Raw genomic sequence first — 24,558 nt, 5'->3', positions numbered from 1 at the left:
AAGAATACGGAGACAAAAAGAGAACAAATTGATGATTCTTCTTATGTAATGTTCAAAAATAGGTAGAACTAATCTATGTTTATAGAAGTAGAAGTGTGATGTCTTTCAGGGTATTGATTGATAGCAAGCACAGGGAACATTCAGGGGTACTGGAAGCATTTTTATGTCTTTATTTTGTATTTGAATTTGTCCACTTTGTTTTTTTTTTTTTTTCTTTTGTAAATTTGGATGACTTTTTCTTTTTTTAGTTTTATATTTTTTGTACATTAATCTTTTAAACAATTATGTGTTGAAGGCTGGGTGCCAGTGACTCACGCCTGTAATCCCAGCACTTTGGGAGGCCGAGGCAGGCGGATCACAAGGTCAAGAGATCGAGACCATCCTGGCCAACATTGTGAAACCCTGTCTCTATTAAAAATACAAAAATTAGCTGGGCGTGGTGGCATGCACTTGTAGTCCCAGGTACTCGGGAGGCTGAGGCAGGAGAATCTCTTGAACCCAGGAGGCGGAGGTTGCAGTGAGCTGAGATCACACCACTGCACTTCAGCCTGGGTGACAGTGAGAGACTCTGTCTCAAAAAAAAAAAAAAAAAAAAAAATTATGTATTGAAATACAGTCTTCAACTTATTCTTGTAACTCTTTTAAATTTTTTTCAATATATAGTGATTCTTAATATTAAGAAAGCTCTGTTTATCATATTACATTTTTTCACCTTAAACTTAAGATGTATAAAATAAGTAAATTGCGTAAATAAGGTATAACCGAATTAAAATTGAATAAATGTAAAAGGGAAAAAAGCCTAAGAAATATCAAGGTCTCAATATAAATAAAATAAAAACCCAAGAAAAATTAATACACACTTTAAATTCTAATTGTATTCTAAATAGTCTGTATCAAATTGACAAAGTAAGCTGTTGAGTTTGTATTGAAGAGTAAATATCTAGTATTAACAATGCAATTTATGCAAATAGAAGACTGTTGAGCAGAGATATGCCTTACCACATATGAAAAAAATAACAAACCCTAGTAATCAAGTCAGTATGCTGTTGGCATAGACTTAGCCAAAGGTGAGTGGAAAGAACACAGTTCAGAAATAGATTTCAGAATAAATAAATTTCATTATGTGAAAAAGAAGGTATTGCAATTAGGCAGGAAAATATTGGCTAATTTAATACTTGTGGCTGGCACAAATGACTATTTGTTTGAAAGAAATTTATATAGAAGCCTACTCTATACCATATAAAAACATATTGTGGATAAATTAAACATTTCAATATGAAGTAAAACCATAGAAATGTTGGGAAATTTTAGGAGACCAAACAAATAAACTAGAGATTAGGAAATCTCTTAAAACATGTTAGGAAGGCCTGGTGCAGTGGCTCACTCCTGTAATCCTAGCACTTTGGGAGGCCGAGGCAGGCAGATTACGAGGTCAGGATATCGAGACCATCCTGGCTAACATGGTGAAACCCCGTCTCTACTAAAAATACAAAAAATTAGCTGGGCAGGGTGGCGGATGCCTGTAATCCCAGCTACTCGGGAGGCTGAGGCAGAAAAACGGTGTGAACTCAGGAGGCGGAGCTTGTGGTGAGCTGAGATCATGTCACTGCACTCCAGTCTGGTGCCAGAGCAAGGCTCTGTCCACCCCCTCCCCCAAAAAAAGAAAACTTAGGAAAATTATTGACTATCATGAAACTATCAAAATATTTGTTCTATTAAACATAAAGTTATAGGCAAGAAACATTGTAAGTATAGTCAAAGGAAAACTGTAGTTTGGGAAAGTATTTACAATGCACGTACTTGATATATTTACAATATTTATATTATCTCTAATATTCATTAGTGCTACCTTATTTCATAATCTCAGTGTATATAAATTACATTGTGGTTTATGTAACCCCTAGAGACTGTAATGTGAATAGAAGAAGGGTTAGGCTCACAAGAGTTGTTCACTACCACAACCCTATTGCAAAGAGTTCCTACATGTTCATATGAGAAAGAAGGCCTTATAGAAAAGTTTGCAGAGGGTCTTTAACAGATCACATATGGAAGAGACAGCCAAATACACACTAAACACAAAAATATTGTGAGACTCATTAGTAGACATTCTTTAAATTGTATTAAAAGAATAACAGGGTAACTGTGTACAGGTTATAAAAAATAAAATAATAATCAGCACTGGCACCAGTAGGGACAAAGGGTGAACACACACATGTGCTTAACTGGTGAAAGGTGATTTCGTAGAGCTTTTCTGGAATATAATATGGCAATGCCTGTTTATATAAAAAACAAACACTTATGTAACACAATAAGAAGATTCCAAGAAATCTACAGGTTTACTTGCATTTATTTGTTGGTAAGGTAAAAATCTAGGACAGGGGTCATTAACCCTAATGCTAAAATACAATTTTATGAGGATAAATCTAGAAATGAGCTAAAACACTAGTAAGCAGGAAAGGTGTTGACAAAATTATGGAACACTCATTGCACGGAAATGTGAAGTCTTTGCAAGGATGAGTTAAATGTGTATGAATTGTCTTCAGAAGATTTTATAATATAATTCTAAGTGAGAAAATCAAATTGCAGTAATGTGTATATAATATTAGCTCAATTTAATATACAGATAAGGGAAATTCCCATGTAAAAATTTTCACTTGAGTGTATGAACAGAGAATTTGGTTTAATGGAAAGAGCAAGGAGACACCACAAAAAAAGGAGATGATTAAAAAAAAAACTATATTAAAAATGTCAAGACAAAAAGCAAACTTGTTAAAGATAAAATAAAGAACAATATATGTGTATATATGCATATATTTATTTCTCTCTTGTGAAAAGGTTATTGCTGGTTATCTCTAGTAATTGAAAATTTCAAGTGATTTTGACTTTCCTCTTACATTTTGCTATATTGTTTGAAGTATTTATAAAAAGCATGAATTATTTATATAATCAGAAAGAAACAAGGAAACATTTTTATTTAAAAAAGAAAACGTGTAATCCATGTGTAATATGTAAATTTGTATGACTCAGAATAAGTTAATCATTGTAATAGCCTACTTCTATTATTTGTCACATTGGAGAGCTTCATGCATTGGTAATTCCATATCTACAACTATCTAGCTGTCTTTCTGTCTATCTCTGATACATTCCAGGCTTTGCTTGTTGATGAGGGTAAACAGGTCATATCACAGCAATTTTCCAGGACAGACCTTGAAGCCACTACCCACTTGATTACCAGATACTGGGCCACATAGGATAAATGGTGCTGCTGTGCAATCTTCTGCTTCTAGGTTTGTGATGCTTTCTTTGGTTTCATTGAATGCAGTTGCTCTACTAGTACTGACCTCCCCAGTAACCCCAGGCCTGTTCTCTTTTATGTAGTGAACAAGTTATTATTATTTAAGTAATATTGTACAATAGGATATTCTGCAATAATGGGAATGTTTACCTGAGCTGGCAGTGTGGTGGTGACTAGCCACATGGAGCTCTTGAGCAGTTGAAATGTGGCTAGTGACACTGAGAAACTGACTTTTAAAATTCTATTCAAGCTTTCTTTATTTAAATTTAAGTAGCAAAAATGTGGCCTGTGGCTATTATTATTGAGCAGTGCCACTTTAAAATAAAATTTTCAGTGCTATTGGGTTAGTAATAGCACTTTTCACCTATGTCTCATCTTTGGCTCTCCCAGACACACAAGCCTTGCAGGTGTGACTGTGCTGAGAGGTCACAGCCAGCTCGGATCAGGGGCTCCCAAGTCCCAGGCCATGGACTGGTCCTGGTCCGTGGCCTGTTAGGAACTGGGCTGCATAGCAGGAGGTGAGCAGTGGGCAAGGGAGCATTACTGCCTGCGCTCCGCCTTCTGTCGGATCAGCAGCGGCATTAGATGAGCACAAACCTTACTGTGAACTGCACATGTGAGGGATCTAGGCTGCGTGCTCCTTATGAGAATGTAGTGCCTGGTGATATGAGGTGGAAAAGTTTCGTCCTGAAACTGTGCCCACCCCCCACCCCACCCCCACCCCACCCCCATCCCACCCCCATCCCACCACCATCCCACCCCTATCCGTCCATGGAAAAATTGTCTTCCATGAAACTGGTCCCTGGTGCCAAAAAAGTTAGTGACTACTGCTCTGGATTACTCCCAATTCTTCCTCACTAGTGGTTATTTGTTTTTGGGGGTCCACATTATCTCCTCCAATCCAGAGTCCACTGTGGAACCTCTACCATATAGAGCGGTTTGTTAATTTCCAAATTATCATATGGATTGAATATGAATTCTTTTTCATAGAGATTCTGAACCCCAACAACTTAAGGGATATACTTGAGAACACTTTTAATGGTAATAAATATCTTGTCAATTATAACAACAATATCCTATTTTCTGAAAGAAGTTCATCTGCCAAAAGCACTCTAGAAACTGATGTTGTCTGATTCTTCCTCCAAGCCCATTAGAGCTTAGTCTCTGAGCCAGGCAAAATTATACACGCACAACCACCCCACAATTAAGGAGCCCCACACTTACCTTTGGATCAGGGGAATTAAAATGTTTTTTTTTTCTGCCCTCAGCACAAAGGCGAGCACCAGCATAGGCACTGCAGCCCTTGTCTAAAATTCATTTTCTCTGTCCCTATTCTGTCACCTCCCAGGAGGAGAACAGATCCCACATGCAGGGTCAGAATTTGCTCATGCATTTACAGCATCGCAAATTCAGAGTGTCATTCAATTTCCCTTGCTCTACTTCAGGACACATGATGGCTACTTCTTTTAGATTCTGGAAGCACAAGTTGTCCACCCCTTTCTGAGCAACACAGAGGTGCTGCATATAGCACAGAGGTTCAGTGTAAGAACGCTGGAGCCAGACTGCCTGCTAATGAGGCCGGGTTTCTCCACATCCTAGTTCTGTGTACTTGAGCAAATGTTGAACACCTGTCTCCCTGCTCTCATCTTTAAATGGGGAGTAACAATAGTATGTGGACTCCATAGGATTGTTGAAAGGGTGAAATAAACTAATACCTAGTCATCCTTTGATACTTATGGGGGATTTGTTCCAGGATCCTCCTGCAGATATAAAATCCATGGATGCTCAAATCCCCTACGCAAAATGGCACAGTTTTTACTTATAACCTACATACATTCTCCCGTGTACTTTAAAAAATATCTTGATTACTTATAATACCTAATTCAATGTAAATGCTGTGTAACTTGTTGTCATATGTATTTTTTATTTGTATTAATTATTATAGTATAGTTACTTTTTATTGTTTGTTTTCTAATATTTAAAATCTGACGTTGGTTGAATCTACAGGTGTGGAACAAACGTATACGAAAGGCCAACCACATAAAGCATTTGTAACAATGCCTGGTAATACTACTGGCACTACTACATACAGTGTCTCATCATTTCCTCTCCACTTGCTAAAGTTGGCTGCCCTTTTAACCTTCAAGAAGGAAGCCATATTAACAAGGAATTTTCCTTCTATGGGCAAGTTACACATACAGGCATATGCTGGGATATATTGCAGATTGGGTTCCAGGCCACTGAAATAAAGCCAATAAGGCAATAAAGTGAGTTACACAAATATATCTTGTTTCTTTCTCAGTGCACATAAAAGTTATTTTTACACTGTACTGTAGTCTATTAATTCAATAGCATTATGCCTAAAAATTTACATACCTTAATTAAAATATGTTTTATTGCTGAAAAATGCGAAGTATCTTCTGAGCCTGTAGCAAATTATAATCCTTATGCTGGTGGAGGGTCTTACCTCAATGTGGATGGCTGCTGATTGATTAGGGTAGCTATGGTTCCTCACGGTTGGGGTGTCTGGCAATTTCTTAAAACAAGACAACAATGAGATTTGCCACATTGATTGACTTCCTTTCATGAAAGATTTCTCTGTAGCATCTGATGCCATTTGATAGCATTTTACCCAAAGTAGAACTTTCAAAATTGAAGTCAATTATCTCAAACCCTGACACTGCTTTATCAACTGAGTGTATGTATTATTCTAAATCCTTTGCTGTCATTTCAACAGTGTTCACAGCGTCTTCACCACTGGTGGATTCTATCTCAAAGAAGCCACTTTCTTTGCTCTTCCATAAGGAAAAACACCTCATTCTCTTCAAGTTTTATCATGAAATTGCAGCAATTCAGTCACACCTTCAGGCTTCACTTGTAATTCTAGTTATCTTGCTATTTTGGCCAAATCTGAAATTAATGCCTGCACTGAGTCATGAACCCCAGAACGTCATCTATGAGCACTAGAATAAACTTCTTTCATTCTCCAGTTAATGGTAATATTTTGATCTCCTCTCATGAATCACTTATGCTCTTAAGGGCATCTAGACTGGTGAATCCTTTCCTGGTTTTCAACTGACTTCTCCCAGATCCATCAGATGAATCACTATCTATAGTCTTCTGAAATGTATTTCTTAAATAGTAAGAATTGCAACTTGAAATTACTCTTTTATCCATGAGCTGCAGAATGGTTGTTGTGCTAGCAGGCATGAAAACAACGCTGACCTTTTTACCTCTCCATCAGAGCTCTTGGGTGACTAGGTACATTGTCAATAAGCAGTAATATTTTGAAAAGAGCTTATAATTCTGAGCAGTAGGTCCTGAAAGTGGTCTTAAAATATCCAGTAAACCGTGCTATTAACAGACGTGCTGTCATCCAGGCCTTGTTCTTCCATTTACTGAGCATAGGCAGAATAGATTTACCATGATTCTTTAGTGCCCTAGGATTTTTAGAATTGTAAGTGAGCATTGGCTTCAACTTAAAGTCACCAGCTATCTTAGCCTCTAACAAGAGAGTCAGCCTGTCTTTTGAAAGTTTTAAGCCAGGCCTTGATCTCTAGCTATGAGATTTCTAGGTGCTATCTTCTTCCAATAGAAGGCTGTTTGATCTACACTGAAAATCTGTTGTTTAGTGTAGTCACATTCACAGTGATCTTACCTATGATTTTCTGGATAATTTGCTGCAGTTTCTACCTCAGCACTTACTGCTTTACCTTGCCCTTTTATGTTATAGAGATAGCTTCTATCTTTAAACCCCATGAACCAACCTCTGCTGACTTCCAATTTTGTTCTGCAGCCTCCTCACCTCTCTCAGCCTTCATAAAATTGAAGAGTGTTAAGACCTTGCTCTGGATCAGGCTTTGGCTTAAGGGAATGTTGTGGCTGGTTAGATCTTCAATTCAGATTTTTAAAACTTTCTCCATATCAGCAATAAGGCTGTTTCACTTTCCTGTCACTCACGTGTTCATCAAAATAGCACTTTTAATTTCCTTCAAGAAGTTTTTCTTTGCGTTCACATCTTGGCTAAGTGGCGCAAGAAGCCTAGCTTTTGCCCTGTCTCAGCTTTCAACATGCCTTACTCACTAAGCTTAATCATTTCTAGCTTTTCATTTAAAGTGAGAGATGTGTGACTCTTCCTTTCACTTCAACACTTACAGTCCATTTTAGGGTTATTTATTGGCCTAATTTCAAAACTGTTGTATTTCAAGGAATAAGCAGACCTGAGGAGAGGGAGACCCAGGGAACAGCCAGTCGTTGGAGCAGTAGGAACACACACAAAATTTATCTGTTGAGTTCACTGTCTTATATGGTGACATTTCTTGGTACCCTAAAAGAATTACAATAGTAACATCAAAGATCATTGATCACAGGTCATCACAACAGATATAATAATAATAAAAACATTTTAAATATTGTAAGAATTACCAAAATGTAACAAAGAAACCAAAAGTGAGCACATGTTATTGGGAAAATGGTGCTGATACATTTGTTCAAGGGAAAGTTGCCACAAACCTTCCATTTTTGAAAAACGCAGTATCTGTAAAGTGCAATGAAAGTATGCTATATTACAGGCATACTTACATCTTTCATCTTTGGCTGGCAAAACACCTCTGAATACTCACATCGCATCTTATCAAGGTATATCACTGGGGTGTAACTTTTGTAAATAAGTTGTGATATTTCTATTATGTCTGCCTTTTGAGATGGAGAATATTAATGCTAAAAATATGCTTTAATTCGGAGTAATTTTTCAGTTTTTCGTGATGAACTTAGCATCACAGTTTTCACAAATGCTATACTGATAAATGAATGATCTTAAAGTATTAGTATAGCACAGAAATTGTTTTGTAGAATCAAATAAATTCAGGGATGGGGTGTGGAAACCATAATTTGTGGTCCTTTTTATGTTCACATAGAATTATTTTAAAATTCTTTTGCCATGGAAATTTCTCTCTTGACTCTTGTGATTGTCCTTATAAATTGTGATGTAAAATATGGCTAACAGGTACATGTAATAGTGTTGCTAATGAATAATTGATGCCTTAATAGTCTTTGAAAATCTCATTACCTGATTGTTGCTAAGAATTTTCTGGTAAGGGCTGCCTATGAAGCAGAGAGGGAGGCAAGACCTGATTTTGGACTTAATGTCTGAAAGGCAGATGTTTACTCAGCTGATCCAACAAGCTATAGGGTCAATAGAGAAGTAAAATAAGAAAATGAATGAGGATTGCCAGAAGAGAAGACATGGGAAAGCAAAGAAGAAGCCTATTATGAGTAATTCCAAAGCAATTTTATGACCCATGAATTGTTCCTTTTCTGTACCAGGACGCTTATTTCCAGAGACCTTAAAGGTGTTATCAAGTTTGACTTATCTGTACTCCCTTATCTCTCAACTTACATCTGGACCAAATCTTGGTTTATTTGGTGTGCAGGTGTCCCATAGCAGGAAATAAGACTGAGAGGAGTTTATACTTATGAGATAAACACCCAGCTGTAGATCTGCTGCTAAAGAGGTTAGGGTAAGGAGAGGGGCTGGAACTCAGACTTTCTGAAACAGAGACTTGGATGATTCATTATAAAGCTGTCTGTCTCTCAAATTTCTCTTGGGTGGATGATGAGAATAGACAAGGCCAGTGTGGTATTTTTGGTTTGGAGTGAAGACTTTGAGTAAAGATGCTATAGGAACATTCTTCTTTTGGTGAGTAGTATAGCAATTCAACAGGTTGGGAGGTTAGCACCTTACTTATTATTACTTACTTATCATTACCAGACTTACCTACCCTTCCACCAAATTGTTCACACACTTCTCTGGCAACACATCTTAAGTGTCTTGTAATATACAGGCTCATTAGGATAGAAGTATCTTAATTAAGAACCTAAAGGAATTGACATGAATTGTGATACCTGGGATACCTGAAATGAAATGATGATACTGAATAATCTACACAGTGAAACAGCTGGAAAAAAATAGAACCAAGGTGTTCAGGGATGAAGAGCATCCAGCATAAACCAGGATTGTCTCCAGGAAATGGGACTTCCCTGTTTTAAAACCGGAAAAACCCTGGGCAAACTAGGACAAGTTGTTCACTTTAGTCAAGCATCTAACACTAGACTATTATCAGAATGACTGCCGTAACTAAGATGGTTTCATGGACCTACAATAATAAATGACCTGAAGTCGGGTCAAATGAGGGGATCTTCCAGAGCCATCCAAGAAATAGAATCTTGCTCTTCCAGTTAGCCAGACAGCTTCCTCTAAGAACCTGTAATACATATTGTATCTGGATTTCTAATATTTAGACATTCCTATAAGCCTGACTGAGTTTTTGAAAATCTACTTCCTGAGAACTGAATAGAAGAAATCGAAAAGTTTGATGTAAAACATAATCTGGGTTTCTAAGGTAGGAATTCCTTTATGATAGCCTAATACAAGATATGCCTGTTGGTAATAGAATTGTTTTCTAATATCTTGGAAAGATGTTTGCTGAAATGATGTCCTGTGAGTAAAACACCCTAGAATCTTGAAAGTCTGAGTACTTAAAAAAGTCTTGGAAACACAAAGATTATGAAGGATAGATGAATACTCATAAAGCAAATACATGCCAGGAAGGTTCTACCTCTATCAGGGAATTGGGATTTTCGTGGTATCTCATATTTGGGAGAGGAGATTGTCTATGAAGTGACAATCTTCTTCACAGAAGCTTGTCTATGAAGCTTACTGGGACAAAGTACTGACAGTAGGAATTTCTGCTGTCATAGCTAAGAATGAACAGAGAATTTCTTTTTATTACAAACTCTCCTCTTCAGCTGTGTGTGCTGTCTGCACCTGCAATATGGGAGGGCAGTTGAGGGAACATGATTCATTGTATTTTGCCACTCTGCTAGCCAAAGTGCTAGATTATCCCACAATTCCTTGAGAATTTTAGCAAACAGGATCACACTTGTTCAAGCTTAAATCATTTACCTAATTAAATCCTTGGAAAGAATAAATAACAGCAACTAACAGTTCCCCGATCCTGCCAGAGTAGAGTGAATTACTTAATTTGTGCTCTCTGCTTGAGATGGACACCAAAAATCCTGGAGAGCTCTTTTAGGAATATCTTATAATATATGCCAGGAGAGATGTGTGGAAGCTTTTCTTCCCTCCCTCCCTCCCTCCCTTCTGTCCTTCTTTCCTCCCTCCCTCCCTCCCTCTTTTCCTCCCTGAAATATTGTTTGCGCAAGGTACATACAGGCAGAAATACAAAATTTTATAAGAATACAGAGAGGAGAACTGCATGGAATCAAATTCCAGTTGACTTGCCGATATAAATCAACATGCTGTGATATTTCCTATTGAAGGGTTTCTTCATGACCTGTGAAAAACAAGTTGGAGATCACCTGCTAACAGTGATAAGGGTAGCAAGGGTGTTTGATGTTGGTTAAGTAGGAATGTATGGAATCTTTGTAGTGCAATTGTATCAAATAAATATTGAACAATGTGCAAGTCATATGGGAGGTCTAGTTACGGTGTGGGATATTTGATTCATAGTAGTGCTAATTTGTTAATTTAGATGACTTTTTCTAGCTATGTTCAGCTGCCCAGAAGGCAAAAAAAGTCAGAAGAACAAGAGAAAATTATTAAATAATGGACCATATAATTGAACTCCGGGATAAAAGTGAAGACAAAATAGAAAAATAAGAAGGAAAAAGTATCAAGATGGTTAAAACATTAAGTGGAATTAGTTTGGTCAAGTGAGGTAGAAGGACAGAGAACATGATACATAAATTAGTGACTTGGGAAATAAAACAATGTTAGGCCCTGGAATTAAGGGCATAGAGGAATTCACTCATAGTCCAGCAGAAGAAACTGATGTAGAGGGAGGTAGAAATAGATATGAAGGTCAGAACCCAGGAGGCTAAGGAGCATTGTACAATGACAGTGTATTAAAGAACAGGCTGCCAGCCTAGGCTGTGAGCGTGGGTGGGTGGAGACAGTGTGGAAGTGTGTTAATAATGGTTCTCAGGCCGGGCGCGGTGGCTCAAGCCTGTAATCCCAGCACTTTGGGAGGCCGAGACGGGCGGATCACGAGGTCAGGAGATGGAGACCATCCTGGCTAACATGGTGAAACCCCGTCTCTACAAAAAAAAAAAAAAATACAAAAAACTAGCCGGGTGTGGTGGCGGCGCCTGTAGTCCCAGCTACTCGGGAGGCTGAGGCAGGAGAATGGTGTGAACCCGGGGGGCGGAGCTTGTAGTGAGCTGAGATCGCGCCACTGCACTCCAGCCTGGGCGACAGAGCGAGACTCCCTCTCAAAAAAAAAAAAAAAAAAAAAAAAATGGTTCTCAGATGCAAATAATAGAACTTACTTGGGTTAACTTGAACAGAAAAGGATTTAGTGAAGAACCAGAGAACTATAGTTAGATCCTGTATAACTAAGAAACATACAGGCAGGAACAACTCAGGAAAAACAGATAATGACATCTCTAGTATCAGTGTCCATGCTCAGAACTTCTGATGCTAGGGACTGGAAGCTAAAAAGAAAAAAAAAAATCAGTTACCTTGAATCCCTGGATGCCTCTGTGATGCTGGTTGCTCTGTGGAAGAAGCTCCCGTGTCATGTTGATCACTTCTACGTCTGAGAACAACGCAGATATATCTGTGCTGAGAAACCTATGTCACATGCAGAATCCTAGCTTCCCAGAGCTCTTTCAGCTTTCCAGCCCTCATAATACATTAGATAAGGTGAGAATCGGGGCTAAGAGTGAACCTACCATATCTGTCCCGGAATAGTTTATATTTGAATGTTAATTGGTAGAAAAATAAATGAGACTCATGATGAAGTTAGAGTCAAATGGAGAGAACTCTTTGCTTCCCAGCTTTTTTACTGTTGGCCAGACACAATACAATACAAGTGGTCACATGACAAAAGATTCATTGTAGTGTATGTGCTCGGTTTTGACTTTTCAACTTTGGACACTGCCAGTTCAAGTCTCTGTTTATATATATGAAGTATGGCCTCTTTTCGTTCTCTTTTTTATGTGGGGCATAAAGAATTATATGCATCACCTTGTATAAGAATTAATCATAGGTTTAAATATAACAAATAAAACTAAAAAAATTTAAAGGAAATCATAGGAATATGTTACCATGACCTTAGGTTAGGCAATTGTTTCACATATTTGACACATGTATAAGTTACAAAAGAAAACAGCGGACAAATTGGACATCATTAAGTTAAAAGATTTTGTAATTCAAAGGACATCATCAAAAAAGTGAAAATATTTAGTCATTAATTTAGGTGTCAACTTGACTGCATTAAGAAATACCTGGAGACTTGCAAAGAGTTATTGCTGGGTGGGTCTGTGAGGGTTTTTGGAGGTGATTGGCATGTCACTGGACTGAGGAGGAAAGATCTACCCTGAATGTCAGCAGGAACCATCCAATCAGCTCGAGACTCAGATAAAACAAAAAAGGCAGCAGAAATGTGAATTCACTCTCTGTCTCTCACACACACATACCCCTACCCTGACCCATCATTGCCCTTCCTCCATGGGATGACACAGCAAGAAGGCTCTCACCAGATGCCATCTTTTCAATCTTGAACATTCCAGCCCCTAGAACCATAAACCAATTCATTTCTGTTCATTGTAAATTACCCAGTCTCAATATTCTGTGATAGCAGCACAAAACAGAATAAGACAAAAGATAATCCAAAAGTTTGTGTAAAATACTTTAAAATCATATTTTTGATAAGGAACTTGTATTTATATATGAATAATTCTCAAACAATAAAAGTATGCATAATATAAAACCAATTTTTATGCAATTGGATGTTACCTGGCAATAAAAAGGAATTAAATATTTATACATGCTATGTGTCATGGATTAACTTTTAAAGTATTATTCTTAGCAAAAGAAGCCAGTTAAGGAAGACCCCGTATTATATGACTACATTTGTATAAAATGTCCACAATAGTCAAATTCATGGTGATGAAAACTCAATTAGTAGTTACTGGGGGCTATGGAAAGGTGGGAATGTGAAATGATTACTAATAGGTAATCATTTACCTATTAGAACTTCCTTTTGGTATAACAAAAATATTTTAAAAATAGATCATGCTGATGATTGCACAATCCTGGGAATATAATAAAAGCCACTGAAATGCATACTTTATAATACATTGAAAGTATAAATATGATGAAGTGATATTAATATTCATATGTGTGTACATGTATATGTATACACATATGGAATTTATATACATATACACATATATACATATATACACATATATAAATGCACACACATATTAATAACAGGCATGTTACCTGAACACTTCAAATACATCTATATATTATATATTTATATTATATATAATATATGTAATATTATATATATTTATATAATATATGTAATATATGTATATATATTTTTATATATAAGTAATATATGCAATACATTTTTATATATAATATAATATATGTAATATATATTTTATATAATACATAATATATGTAATATATATTTTTATATAATACATAATATATGTAATATATATTTATATATAATAATATATAATATATATACTTGACGTACTCAGGTAACATGCACTTACACTCCTCTAATGTGAACTAACAAAATACTAGATTCCTTGATAATTTTGGACATCCTTTATTTCCATACTCTTTCTGCTTTGATACCATCTTTGCCTAATTACAAATTCTGAACTCTGTCTTTACAATCTTTCTCCTGGACCCTTGCCCTTTACTTTCTTCTTAGTCTGCATTTCATTCTTCTATTTTCTACTTGTTGACTTTTGCTGTAGAATGTTCAATAATTGACCCACGGTCAGGTGTCATGGCTCACAACTGTAATCCCAGCACTTTGGGAGGCTGAGGCAGGTGGATCTGTTGAGTCTAGGAGTTTGAGACTAGTCCCAGAAACACGGAGGAGACCTCATCTCTATAAAGAAAAAAAATATTAGCCAGTTGTGTTGGACACGTACCTGTGGTCCCAGCTACTAGGGAGGCTGAGATGGGTGGATCATTTGAGCCTGGGAGGTAGAGATGTAGTGAGAAATGATCACACCACTGCACTCCAGTATGGGTGGCAGAGTAAGAATCTGTCTCAACTAAAAGAAAACAAACATAAGTAATTGACCCATTAGCTTTGGACCACCTGTGTAATGTGACTTACTCTGATGTTTCTCTGTAGTATCTGTATCTTTGCCAGCTACTTTTTTTCTGACATTCTGGCATCAGGAACCTCCTGCTTACAATAGCAAATAGCATTCTCTAATCACTGTTTCCAATGACCACTGTGTTTACTGAGGAAACTGCATCCCAGTCTGTTGGGAGAGGAAAGAAATACATGTCAAAAAATATTTATTTGTGCATATCGATGCCATACCCTTCAATTTACAGGAGGGTTCTCACATCACCATTATGCCACAGATTTTAAGGAATTGGAAATTGTTCCCTCAAGATCTATTTCCCTTATACAGATGCAATACATTGTTGTCATGCGGGGTGTCAATTTGTATGAAGACCTGCGTATGTGATCATTATAATATCTTAGTATGGGAAGGTAATAACTGAGCAGTCCCTCCTGTGTCTTCCTTTGAGGATATTTCAAGAACATTTTTGGCTCTCCTTGCCTTTACATTTGATGTACTTGCACAGATGATTTGTGGAATACACCTGTTAGTGGCTCTGCCTTGAGGAAGAAGGATCTACTGCCAGGGCAACATGGGAATGATGCCGTTCATGACACATTTTTGAGTAGGCATCTCAAGATGAATGGTCCCAAACTACTGAGTATAATTAGTCTGTGGGAGACACAGCTCATAACATTCTCTGCTGTTCATTACCATGGAAAGAGTCACTTCCAAAGAGGAAGAAATAAAAAGCAACATTGATGCCTTGCCAATTGACATCACCAAAGCGAGCACGTTGCGAGGTAGAATGGATATATGTGTACTTTGGTGCTCAAGAAACATGCAGGTTTCTTGTACTCCTTCTGCATGTACTGGGCAAGAGTACAACCACTGCCTAGATATGACATTTCAGGAGTAACAGGGGAAACTGTGAGATTCAGCCTTGTGCTATCACTGAGGCTGATTCTTTATAGTCAACTAGCGAGGGTTTTAATTGCTGGCCACATTGCATGTATTTTGAGCTCATGCAGATTCTCGTCACAGTGATTTTAGCTGTGTTGCATAGGGTTACAACTTTGAAGTTTTTCAACTATTTTAGCTCCTGAAAAACATGTTATAATCATTAATATTTCTTTTGTTTCAGAGACACAAGACCATCACACAACTAAATGTATTCAAAAGTTCCTGATGTTTAAGGTATTCAAAAGTAGTATAAATATTTAACTGTGATTATCTGACTATAATCAAGGTGCCACCAGGGCTCAGCTCTCATCTGGAGGCTTAATAAACATAAGCTTATGATGAAAACATCACGAAACATGAGGAACTAAAACACACTGAATGAGGGCTATCTGAAAAAAAGAAAAAAAAAACAGTAAATTCAGACTGTACAAAACTATATAGATCGGATTTTGTATTCCGAATTATTTGTATTCCGAGGAAATGTATTCAAAACACACCTTAAACACCACCATTTTTTTGCGTATAATTTTTATTAATGAGATTGCTTAAAAAGTAGTTTGTCTTTAAAAAGAAATATGTATTGCTGCTGCCACGTGACAGACTCTAGAATCAGGCTCTGTATTGTGCAAATACCAGATCTGCCACATATTAACTGTTTGTCCCCGAGCAAGATATTCTTTTTGCCTACCTTGATGCCTTTCTCATCTGAAAAAAATACACAGAAGGAGAATCATAGTTCTTAATAAGATTGTTATGGTGTTAATTCGATTACTAAGGTAAAAAACATTTATTAAGGCATTTTATAAGTGTTCATTGTAATTATTTTGCCTATTATTAATGTATTGGCCTTTACATTTGGTTTCTCCAGTGATTTTTCGATCTTCGTTTTGGGCTATGGTACAAATCTTTCCCACAAACTCTTCCCACATTGAATTTCCTATAATGGTTCTTATTCAGTTCTAGAGAACCAACCCTCAGCTCCAATCTATGGTTTATCTTGTTAATTCCTAGCAAGAACTGAGGGGGAAGGCATAACGTTGTTAGGTAGAGAAAGCAGGAGACCTTTTCGGACTCAGATACTATATGGTATAAGTACTGTTCTAAGCGCAGGAAACTCACAGCATCCACCAGGGGGTGCTTCTCTTGTATAGATTGGTTAATTTTTGTCCAGCTCAGGGAAGATCCTTAAGAGACCCAAGTTGAACAGACACAAAAATGAATGTGTTCTTGAATATGATGTGGAATTTTGTGCTTGGTGCTCACTTGCCTGGACATATAACTATTTTTGCAGCCTGAAATCACATAATGAAATTTTAATAGAGGCATTAGAATAGCATGAATACTCCATATAAGAGAAATATGTAACCATCCTCTCCTTTCAGCTCTACTTACCCAACACATAAGCTCACACACACACACACACACACACACACACACACAAACACACTTACTAACCTGGCCCATGCAACCCTACTTATTTATGTAAATGATTTATTTTGTATGCTGAAAACTGTGATGTTTAGGACCCACTGCAACTTCTTATTTGGCCTCATTGAGTCAGAAACTGCATGGTGCCTTTGTTCCAAACATAACCACATAATGCCATCCTGAATTTCACAAATACACCCTTCATATTTTATTCTTTCATTAGTCATTTGAATTCTCTGAATAACCTGTAGCAAGTTCTTTTGATTATTTATAAGATACACTGCACTAATAAGATAAATAGACCTGTGGGCTTTTGCCCTGATGGCACAGAAGGAAATGTAGTTTCAATGACTAGATTAGGAAGGACTTATCGCTTTGTTTCTGATAAGTATTTATTAAAGACAAGCATTTTACAAAATTTAGAAAATTAAACTAACCCCTGTTTTAGTGGGTTGATTAAACAATTTTTTATAGGAACGTATGGATTTGAAATGCTTTTAAAATCTTATTTCATTAATATAATTACCATTCAAAATTAAGTTACACAGAGTATCTCAATTTGTTGCACATGGGATATGATCTCTCTTAGTTTAAAATTACATTATACTCAGGAAAGCTTCAAACTATCAGGTTAGCTTGTTTGGCAGATTGTTAGATTAATTCTCTAATTCACTGAAATATCTATTACAATTTTCAAAAGAATTGACTGTAATGAATTAGAGAGCTAATCTTAACAATTTATCACTCAAATGAGGTCATCACAGCTAGCGGAATATTCAAGACTTCCAGCCCATTTCTAACACTTTTTTTATATGGAAAAATATATTTTATATTATGTTTTATCACACTTTTAATGAATTATAAAATATACTAAAGGGCTGCTCTGTTATAAAATAAAAATTACTCATAATCAGCCTGCTGTAAATTACTTGAAGTTATTAATTATAATCTTGGCAAATAGTTAATATGAGAGTGTGATGCATTGATAAACAGGGAGCAATGGGATACTCAAGTTCTAAAATTTTAAGCATTTATTAGAAAATCCAGTGACAATTACAAACTACATTTGTTCACTGTGGGTATATTTCATTTAAAATAACAATAGTGATTGTTAGCATATTTTTAAATAGTAGTATAAATATTTAACTGGTTTGTTAACTTTTAAAATTCTCAAATATAAATGAAGTTTATAAAGAAATATTGGTCCAGATCTGCTTTTTTTGAATTTGAGAGATTTATAGGGAAACCTAGGAGACTAAGTTGCAAAATGGCATGTTACCGAAACATTCACAATGAAGAGAAAATGGCCAAACAAACAACAATAAAAAATAAAACTAATCTTGATTTAAGCCAGACTAATATACTTCAAGCTCTGTGTCTTGGGAATCAGCATTGATTTATCCGAAAGGTTAGCTTGCTCTGTCAGTTTGGACCAAAGCTTATACATTATTTTCTGCTGTTGTTCTTTGGAGCTCCCATCTTTTTACAAATGCTGACATGTGCTTGTGTCCTGACAGTCTTTCCTGATAAAATGTGCATCCTATGTCCTGTACAGTACAGTCTTTTTGTGTTTAGACTAGTCCTACTCTTTTTTTTTCCCCCTCCTCATTCTCTACAGAAATTCGTTCTACCTCCCTACTGGGAACATAGCCTGCCCCAAGTATCAACCAGGAGCCAGGCACTGTTATGCACCCGAGAATAGCCTTTAAACTGCTTGTCTTCATACATTTTAATCTGCTTTGCTCCTATATACGATGTTTACCTAAACTGCTTGCCAATCAGAATGTTGTATATTATGTATCCCAAAATCAGATCTATATAGTTTTGTACAGTCTGAATTTACTGTTTTTTTTTCTTTTTTTTAAGATAGCCCTCATTCAGTGTGTTTTAGTTCCTCATGTTTCGTGATGTTTTCATCATAAGCTTATGTTTATTAAGCGTCCAGATGAGAGCTGAGCCCTGGTGGCACCTTGATTATAGTCAGAGGACCTGGCTCAGCCGTACCTAGACTCCTAACCCACAAAAACTGTGGGATGGTATATGTGTTTGTTTAAGCAACAACAGAAAAAATGACATAATTAGCTTATCTTAACTCATATAAAATGCAAATACAAATAATTTAATGGAACAGAATAGTAGGTGCAGTAGCTGAGTCACACAGATATAAGAAAATTTGAATCTTCAAATTATAGCAAAGAATAAACAATTCAGTAAGAAGTTTCAGAAAATAATATCCATTTGAAGAAAAATTATACTATATTCATACTTAGTATTATATAGAATATAAATGAGGTGGATTAAATATCTAAATGTAAAAAATACAAAACATTTTTACATGTATGCATTTAATGCATTCATATATAATGCGGAATAATCACAAAATGAGATTTTTATAATATTGTGATGATTGAAGCATTATTAAGATATGAAAAGGATGTTATATCTGACAATATTTAAAACTAATATGCATAAGCATATATTTCATTAATGCTTTGGTGGAAAAAGCATTCCTTTTATTTTTAACCTTTTATTTTGAGGTAATTATTGCATCACATACAATTATAAGAAATAATAGAGAGAAGCTCAGTATACCCTTCACCCGGTTTCCCCATTGGTATCATCTTCCATAACGATACTACGATAACACAACCAGGAGAAGGCATTTGACAGTCTCTCAACCTTATTCAAATTTTACCAGGCTTATATATGCTCATTTGTGTGGCTGTATATTTAGTTCTATAAAATTTTAGCACATATGTACATTTATTTGGTCACCTCTTTAGTCTAGATAGAGAACATTTCCATCAAAAGGATCAGTTGTGGTACCTTTCATAGCCATACTCACTGACTCACTGCGCTTCCTTCTCTAGTATGTTACCCTCTAGCAACTACTGCTCTCCATCTCTATGATTCTGTCATTTCAAGAATGTAATATAATTGAGACTCATACATTGTGTAATCATTGGAGATTGACTTTTTTTTTCCACACAGCATTATTCCCTGAGAACCATCGAAGGCATCCCATGTAGATAGTCCATTCCTTTATATTGCTGAGTGGTATTAAGTGGTATTGGATTTGTTTCCATCCCAGTTTGTTAAGCATTCACCCTTTGAAGGACATTCGTGTTGTTCCCAGTTTTGGGCTACTAAAAATGAAACTACTGTGATCATTGATTTTTTTTTTTTTTTTTTTGTATAATGTAAGGTTTTATTACTCCAGAAACAATATGTAAGTGTGATGATTGTTAGGTCGTAGGAGAATTGCATGTTTAGTGTTTTTTTGTTTCATTTTAAGACTTGCCAAAATGTTTCCCAGAGTAGCTGTATCATTTTGCAACCCAGCAGCAATGCATGAAGTAATGCATCTCCACATTCTTGTCAGCACTTGCTGGTGTCACTATTTTTATTTTAGCCACTTTCATAGGTATATAGTGATATCTCATTGCTGTTTTGATTTTCATTTCACTAATGGCAAATGATGTTGAGTATCTGCCTACCTTCAGTTAAATGCTTATTAAAGACTTTGCCCATTTTCTAATTATTTTCTTTCAATTTTTCAGAGTTCTTTATATATTCCAGATATAAATTCTTTGTTAGATATGTGGCTTGCAAATGTTTTCTTCCAGTCTGTAACTTGTCATTTCATCCTCTTCGTATGCCTTTTCTAGAGTAAAATGTTTGAATTGTGATGGGGTACCATTTGTCAAGTTGACTTTTTATGAAATGTGCTTTTGATAACAGTTGGAACTCTTCACTTAGCCCTAGGCCTTAAAAATACTCTGTTTGTTGTTGTTGTTGTTGTTGTTGTAGAGTTTTACACTTATGCCTGCTATCTATTTTTAGTTAATTTTATGTAAAATGTGAGATTTGCGTTAAGGTTCATTTTTAACATTTGAAAGTCTATATATTTCCAGTTTCTCCAGCAACTTTAAAATGGCTACTTTTCCTCCATTGACTTGCTTTTGCAGCTTTGTTAAAATTCAGTTGAGTATACTTGTATGGGTCTATATCTGGATTACATATTTTTTTCCATGTGTTTATGTGTCTATCCCCTCCAGCAATACCACAGTGACTAAATAGTAAATCTTCCCATTATGTAGACTGATTCTTACACTTTATTCTTTTTTCGAAAGTGTTTTTTTTTTCTTCTATCTAGTGCCTTCCATATAAATGTTAAGATAAGCGTTTCTTTACCTATGAAAGTCCTTACTAGCATTTAGAGAAACAATTGAATCAAACCTATACATTAATTGGAGAGTCGACATCTTTATTATGCGGACTTTTCCAATTGTGAACCAAGTGTGTACATTGATTTTTCCAGTTCTTGCTTGATTTTTTCTCATCAGCCTTTTGTAATGTCAAATACGGATCCTGCACCTGTTTTCTGACATTTATACATAGGTATTTATTTGGGGGAGGAATGATTGTAAATGGTATCATGCATTCCAATCTGTATGCCTTTTATTTACTTTTCTTGCTTTACTTTGCTGGCAAGATCTTCCAGTACTACTTTGCATCCCATGTATTTTGATATGTGTTTTCATTTTCATTTAGGTTTACGTATTTTTAAAAAATTCCCTTTTGACCCAAGGATTATTTAGAAGTGCATTGTCTAATACCAAATGCTTCAAGATTTATCGCTCATGTTTCTGTTATTGATTTCTAGTTTGATTCCATAGTGGTCAGAGAATATATTCTACATACAGTTTCAATTCTTTTAAATTTGTTACTGTTTGTGTTATAGCCTAGGATATGGTCTATCTTGGTCAGTATTCTAAAAGCATTTGAAAAAAATGTATGAATTCTGTAATTTTGGGGTGGGGTGTCCAACTATGTTGATTGGATAATATTGTTTGATTCAATTATTCCGTATTCTTGCTGATGTTGTCTCTAGTAGTTCCATCAATTGCCAAAAAGAGGCGATGAGATCCTGAATTATAAATGTGATTTGTTATTTTATCCTTTCAATGTTATCAGTTTTTGCTTCATGTATTTTGAGGTTCTGTTATCTGAAAGTCATCCATTTAGGATGGTTTTGTATTTCTGGTGGATTGATCTTTTTATCATTATATAAAATGTCTCCTACTTTTCTTTCCTCTGAAGTTTATTTTGTCTCATATTAATAAAGTCATTTCTGGTTTGTTTTGATTAATATTTGCATGCTATGTCTCTTTTTATTCTTTTACTTTTAAATTACTGGTGTTATTACATTTCATAGTGAATGTCTTGTAGATAGCATAGAGTTGGGTGATTTTTTTTAATACATTGCCAACATCTTTCTTTTAATTAGGGTATTTGGGCCATTTATAATTAAGGTAATTGATGATATTGTTAGAATTTAAGTCTGCCATTTTATTATTTGTTTTCTGTTTGTTTCCTTTTTTCTCATTCCTGTTTCTCTTATACTTGCTTCCCTGTGTTACTTAAACATTGTGTAGGGTTGCATCTTGATTTGTTTATAGTATTTTAGTCTATAACTTTGAATAATCATTTTAGTAGTTTTTCTGGATAATTTTAAATACAAGTGTCACTTATCACAGTTGTCTTCAGTATTTCTTTTACCTACATTGAGTACTACATCAAACTATAATTTTTGCCTCAACCTTCAAAGATGATTTAAAAGCTCATGAAAAAAAAGAGAGCCTATTATATTTTATCCTTATTTTACTTATTATGGTATTCTTTGCTTTCTGAAATTCCAAGCCTTCTGTTGTAATTGCTTTTCTGTTTAGGAAGTTTCCTTAAGCTGTTCTTGGAAGGTAAGCTTGTTATTACAACTTCTCTTAGTTTTTCTTTTTTTCTTTTGAGAATGCCTTTATTTCCCCTATCATGTCACTGAAATATATTTTTGCTGAATGGTATTGACAATTTTTTCAGCACTTGCTTTCAGGTGACAAGTTCCTTTCATTCAGTTGATGTTTGTCTATGAGTAATGTGTTCCTTTCTAGTAGCTTTTAATGTGTTTTATTTATTTTTTTGCTTTCAGTCTTCAGAAGTTTCATTGTGCTTCGTCTTGGTGTGGATTTCTTTGGGATTATCCTATTTGTGGCACAGTCAGGTTCTGGAATCTGTGGGTTTATATCTTTCATAAAATTTGAGAGGTTTCAGCCATTATTTATTCAAACACTTTTTAGTTCCACTCTCTCTCCCGTCCTTCTGGAGCCTTTACGATATAAACGTTAGCTGTATACTTATTGTCTCACAAGACTGTGTTTATGATTCTTTCAGTCTCTTTTTTCTCTGATGGTTTGTATGGATTCTCTTCTCTCATTTCAATTGTGATTTTCCTCCTACCTGCTATGACAAGTGATTTTCAGTTGTATCTTGTACATTTTATATTATGGGACTCTGGATCCAATGCAAGCTTCTTTTTTAGTAGGTAGCTCCCTTGTCGAAGTGTAGTGCGAGGACCAGTTAGATATATATGTTGAGCGTCACATCTGCAAATAGGGAGCTTTGTTTAAGAAAGATGGGTTGGTAGTGCAGCTCCCCGATGGCATTTATATTAAGGACCTGTATTGAAAAAGACCCAGGGAACTCAGCACCGTGTCTTCCTTTCTCAAATCGCAAAAGTCCTAGGCAGCCCTTCCTCCTTCCACACTTCAGTACTTTTCTATTCTTTGCTTTTATCTTGTTCCGGGATTGTTAGTTGTAAGAGGGAGAATCTGGGAGGAATGTGGCTGCTCCATTCTAGTGGGATCCTTTTGAATTTTACGAGGCAAATATCAGAGTATGTGCATATCTTGCAATACGACTTTTTAAAATTAAAGCTTATTTATGAAAAAAACATATATTTACATCTTAAAATCACAGTAACACATTTTAAAGAAAGTTATCTAGAGATAAATCTGAATTACATTTCAGAAACAGTTACTAGAATGTCAAAATCACATGTAAACATTTTGCAAAGCACACTGATGGTTTACAAGGAAAGTTGAATCAGATCTTGTTGGCACTTTGAGAGAGATTGTAGTAGATGGGCTATGTAGACGCAAAAATAAACACTTTTCTGAAATGTTATGGCAATGAGATAGGAGCTTTCCTTTAAAGCAAAAGACCTGTTTTGTCTTATAGTATTATACAAAGAGAATGTGAATGTTAAAATTGGAAGTGCAAGCGAAGTTTTCTTTTGAAATTTTTCATCCTAAAACTATATCCACATCACTGAAGCTTTTCTGTTCAAAAGTTTTACAGCAGCACCAGAATGACAGAAGATCTGTATTGGGTTCTGAGTTGGATAGTTACTACCTCTTCACCTGACTTGTCTACACTGTCAACTTGAATAACCAGTGAAAAATAATGAAATAATGGCGATCAACCCTCTTCTGCTCTTGGCATCTCAGCTTTTCCAAAGCCTTAAATCTCCATCTCAACTGGTAAGTTACAGTTTATTACAGGAAATTGCTATTTTATTATAAATTTTCATATGCAGTTTTTCTAGCCAATTTATTTACTGCTATGTGTTATTGGCCTTTCCATATCATAAACAGAATGTTTATGGTGCGACATGTAAACTGTACATTTTACTGCAAACAAAACAAATTTAACAACCACATTAATTGTTTGATGATCAGGAAGCAAGGTTTTAAGCATTTTTACATTCAAACATGATCGTTTATAAGTAAGCGTTTTGTTGCATTTAGTGAAAATTTAGAAAACCGGTTGTGTGTTTTGATTGAGGTATATAATACATTGTATTTTTCCCTGTCTAATTACGGATAATAGGTCATTAT

At 35.6% G+C, this 24,558-nt stretch overlaps 1 protein-coding gene across 1 annotated transcript in view; it reads left to right on the top strand.

Moving 5' to 3' along the window:
- The window catches only part of LOC135970766 (uncharacterized), a 38,282-nt gene extending 14,081 nt beyond the window's left edge, over positions 1 to 24,201 (top strand). The window contains exon 5 of the mRNA XM_074039151.1: positions 24,012 to 24,201. The gene's annotated coding sequence lies outside the window, so the exon portion shown is untranslated. The remainder of the gene's footprint in view (positions 1 to 24,011) is intronic.
- Positions 24,202 to 24,558: the final 357 nt, after the last annotated feature.

The sequence above is a fragment of the Macaca fascicularis genome, chromosome 5 (genome assembly GCF_037993035.2).
Source record: "Macaca fascicularis isolate 582-1 chromosome 5, T2T-MFA8v1.1".
Lineage (NCBI taxonomy): Eukaryota > Metazoa > Chordata > Mammalia > Primates > Cercopithecidae > Macaca > Macaca fascicularis.
Note: the sequence above shows the minus strand (reverse complement) of the source record. Positions and strands in the feature narration are given on the sequence as shown.